The sequence below is a fragment of the Procambarus clarkii genome, chromosome 18 (genome assembly GCF_040958095.1).
Source record: "Procambarus clarkii isolate CNS0578487 chromosome 18, FALCON_Pclarkii_2.0, whole genome shotgun sequence".
NCBI lineage: Eukaryota > Metazoa > Arthropoda > Malacostraca > Decapoda > Cambaridae > Procambarus > Procambarus clarkii.
Genome location: NC_091167.1, coordinates 39,453,255 through 39,457,988, shown reverse-complemented (window position 1 = coordinate 39,457,988; position 4,734 = coordinate 39,453,255). Strand labels below are relative to the sequence as shown.

At 44.7% G+C, this 4,734-nt stretch overlaps 1 protein-coding gene across 1 annotated transcript in view; it reads right to left on the bottom strand.

Annotated features, from left to right (window-relative positions):
* LOC123754620 (putative surface-exposed virulence protein BigA) overlaps positions 1–4,734 on the bottom strand; it is a 55,206-nt gene that overhangs the window by 49,413 nt on the left and 1,059 nt on the right. The window lies entirely within an intron of this gene.

The following is a 4,734-nucleotide window of genomic DNA, read 5'->3' as shown; positions in this document are numbered from 1 at the left end:
GGAAGTGGCGGCCATGTTTGGTTTCCTGAGAGATGGGCGGAAGTGGCGGCCATGTTGGGTTTCCTGAGAGATGGGGGGAAGTGGCGGCCATGTTGGGTTTCCAGAGAGTTGGGGGGAAGTGGCGGCCATGTTGGGTTTCCAGAGAGATGGGGGGAAGTGGCGGCCATGTTGGGTTTCCAGAGAGATGGGGGAAGTGACGGCCATGTTGGGTTTCCAGAGAGATGGGGGGAAGTGGCGGCCATGTTGGGTTTCCAGAGAGATGGGGGGAAGTGGCGGCCATGTTGGGTTTCCAGAGAGATGGGGGGAAGTGGCGGCCATGTTGGGCTTCCAGAGAAATGGGGGGAAGTGGCGGCCATGTTGGGCTTCCAGAGAAATGGGGGGGGGGGAAGTTACGGCCATGTTGGGGTTCCAAGTGGAATTCATGATGAAGCTTCATATTTAATCTTGGGAATCAGGGATGTGGAGAGTATTCTTGGCAAGATGAGGATACTCTTCGGGTAGTGAGAGTATTCTTGGTATGGGGATAGTATTCTTGGCGTGGACAGAGTGTTCTTGGTGTGGGAGAGAATACTCGCCTACCTTCAGCAGCACACAAGTTAATACACCGAGCACCTTGATTATAATATATATATATATATATATATATATATATATATATATATATATATATATATATATATATATATATATATATATATATATATATATATATATATAGAAAGACACTTCAACCTGCCACAGAACGAAGCAACACCACCGGTCAGTCTTCAGGGGGGGTGGGGGGGGAGCTACACAATACACAGGCACAGCAACAGAAGTGCACTACCAGTATTTTTGATGTTGACCAGACCACACACTAGAAATTGAAGGGACGACGACGTTTCGGTCCGTCCTGGACCATTCTCAAGTCGATTGTGAGTATTGTATTATTGTCGTGCAGTACTGCCAGCGAATTTGTAGAGAAGATCCTCTCCAGAGGGCACTCTTGGGAGTTGACTGAAGGAGCCAGTCAGTGACATACTATTGTATACCCTTCACCTCCTATTTCATCCTAAATATATAACAAAAATTTAATGGGATAGTCACATAATGGAAAAGATTACCTCAATAATGCTTGGAAATGCCCCTCAGATGATTAAAGCCCGGCTCCTAGTGCTAAAAGCTTCTCATGCTTGGGAATTTCTATTCACTACACCAAATTTCACCCAAGCAAAATGTCGTATTTGTATTATGTCATCCATGTACCTGTACCAGGTCATCTTCGTACGTGTACAATGCCTTATGTTTTGCTGTGAAGAAGGACACGTCTCTCAGAATGCTCCATATACGCTCCAGTGAGCACCACAGCTCCCACTTGAACATGTACTGACCCTCCCCACACTACAGTGAGCACAACTGGACTTCTATCACCCTGTATAGAAAATCTGTCTCTCACCTTTTAATACAAATAAAGGTTGGAAGGATTTGAAATAATATTTGAAGTCATTACCTTAGTACGACTATTATTATTACTTGACCTAATGCTTCAAATCTTTAAACGTCGCAATTGCTAATTGCGGCCATACTGACCACGCTCCTTATACTCATGTTGACCTCGGAGCAAGGCGTCTGGTCGGCGGCAGTTGTGGTGTGGTAGTCCTCCGGATTAGCACCTCAGACGCTCCCCAGGAGTGTGGACAGCGTGCTGTGACCATCCTCCGATGCCACCCCAAGCTCTCCATCAACACGCCAGCTGTAACATACTAAGCTGGTAAATGGAACACACCGACCCAAGAGCTTCATCCGGTAAATTACTTAAAAACGGATCTAACCATATCGCTGGGCTATTTGAAGGTTAAAAGTCAAGTAAAGTAGGGCTTGTACGAATAGTTCAATCTCGCATCAGTCGTATAGCCGATATATACTTAGCAAATAGTTCTTCCAACCATACTATCTACTATTATGTAATTAATTGTTTCATGTTGTTAAGGATTTTTTTTTTCCTTTTAACGCTGGATCCCTTCTTCTTTCGGCAGGCACGAGGGTTGCCGTGTTGCCGTGCCGTGGCTGGGTTAATAGTACTCTCTCCTGTATGGCTGGGTTAATAGTACTCTCTCCTGTATGGCTGGGTTAATAGTCCTTCCGCCTGTATGGCTGGGTTAATAGTCCTCCCTCCTGTATGGTTGGGTTAATAGTACTCTCTCCTGTATGGCTGGGTTAATAGTCCTTCCTCCTGTATGGCTGGGTTAATAGTACTCCCTCCTGTATGGCTGGGTTAATAGTCCTCCCTCCTGTATGGTTGGGTTAATAGTACTCTCTCCTGTATGGCTCGGTTAATAGTACTCTCTCCTGTATGGCTGGGTTAATAGTCCTCCCTCCTGTATGACTGGGTTAATAGTACTCTCTCCTGTATGGCTGGGTTAATAGTACTCTCTCCTGTATGGCTGGGTTAATAGTCCTTCCTCCTGTATGGCTGGGTTAATAGTACTCCCTCCTGTATGGCTGGGTTAATAGTCCTCCCTCCTGTATGGTTGGGTTAATAGTACTCTCTCCTGTATGGCTGGGTTAATAGTCCTTCCGCCTGTATGGCTGGGTTAATAGTCCTCCCTCCTGTATGGCTGGGTTAATAGTACTCTCTCCTGTATGGCTGGGTTAATAGTCCTCCCTCCTGTATGGCTGGGTTAATAGTCCTCCCTCCTGTATGGCTGGGTTAATAGTCCTCCAACCTGTATGGCTGGGTTAATGGTTCTCCCTCCTGTATGGCTGGGTTAATAGTACTCCCTCCTGTATGGCTGGGTTAATAGTTCTCCCTCCTGTATGGCTGGGTTAATAGTTCTCCCTTCTGAATGGCTGGGTTAATAGTACTCCCTCCTGTATGGCTGGGTTAATAGTCCTCCCTCCTGTATGGCTGGGTTAATAGTCCTCCCTCCTGTATGGCTGGGTTAATAGTCCTCCCTCCTATATGGCTGGGTTAATAGTCCTCCCTCCTGTATGGCTGGGTTAATAGTTCTCCCTCCTGTATGGCTGGGTTAATAGTTCTCCCTTCTGTATGGCTGGGTTAATAGTCCTCCCCCTTGTATGGCTGGGTTAATAGTCCTCCCTCCTGTATGGCTGGGTTAATAGTCCTCCCTCCTGTATGGCTGGGTTAATAGTCCTCCCTCCTGTATGGCTGGGTTAATAGTTCTCCCTCCTGTATGGCTGGGTTAATAGTCCTCCCCCTTGTATGGCTGGTTTAATAGTCCTCCCTCCTGTATGGCTGGGTTAATAGTCCTCCCTCCTGTATGGCTGGATTAATAGTCCTCCCTCCTGTATGGCTGGGTTAATAGTACTCCCTCCTGTATGGCTGGGTTAATAGTCCTCCCTCCTGTATGGCTGGGTTAATAGTCCTCCCCCTTGTATGGCTGGGTTAATAGTCCTCCCTCTTGTATGGCTGGGTTAATAGTCCTCCCTCCTGTATGGCTGGGTTAATACTTCACCCTCCTGTATGGCTAGGTTAATAGTCCTCCATCCTGTATGGCTGGGTTAATAGTCCTCCCTCCTGTATGGCTGGGTTAATAGTTCTCCCTCCTGTATGGATGGGTTAATAGTCCTCCCCCTTGTATGGCTGGGTTAATAGTCCTCCCCCTTGTATGGCTGGTTTAATAGTCCTCCCCCTTGTATGGCTGGGTTAATAGTCCTCCCTCCTGTATGGCTAGGTTAATAGTTCTCCATCCTGTATGGCTGGGTTAATAGTCCTCCCTCCTGTATGGCTGGGTTAATAGTCCTCCCTCCTGTATGGCTGGGTTAATAGTCCTCCCTCCTGTATGGCTGGGTTAATAGTTCTCCCTCCTGTATGGCTGGGTTAATAGTCCTCCCCCTTGTATGGCTGGGTTAATAGTTACATTGACTGCGGTAACGATGCAGCCGACATTTATTGTAATATAAATTTTCACTAATTAAACGTATTTAGCAAAATCTCTATTGGTAATTGTGATTGGCTAGTCATGAATGAGTCTATATATGAAAGGAAGAATTGGATTATTTATTCGTTATATCTACTATACATTCATGACTCTATTTTATTGTATTTAAATAAAATATCTGTTGAAGAGAATTGTATTAATAGGCACAATTTTTTATCATGAATAATAGAACGAGTAATTAAACTAACAACTTTCACTAAAGTTAGTCATTCTTGAGTATCACTTGTCATCGATTTATACATTAGCCATAAATAAGTCATGTATGTATGTGTATATAAAGTGTTTTTTATTCTAACTGCATGTTAATTGTGTATACTCTGCATCTATCTAAGATGCAGAGTATACACAATCTACTATCACATATTAGACTATGCTAAGATGTGCACTTCACATCTTAGCTGTATAGCTATTTCATCCACCGACAAATTTATAAATATATAAAAAATATTAACATAATCACCTCTCATCTCTCTCCATTACTCCCGTAACACCCTGTATTTGTGTAGTTATGTCAACCTCATAGCGACATGCTCCCTCTAGTACTACCCTGCTAGACATGCTCTACCTCTAGCAGGGTAGTATTGAGAGTCTCTAAACTGACGGGCAACATTCCCTCCACAAACAGCAAAGTTTCCTGCCTAACACAATCACAATCACAAGCAGCGCAGAGATTAGCGTGTAAGAAGGAAGGAACTATCAAGAGGGGAATGCGCCAGGCCTTCTATATAGCGTGTAAGAGAGAAACCAGAACAAATTTAACTTGGAGTAGATGACGTAACGAGCCCGTAGCCAC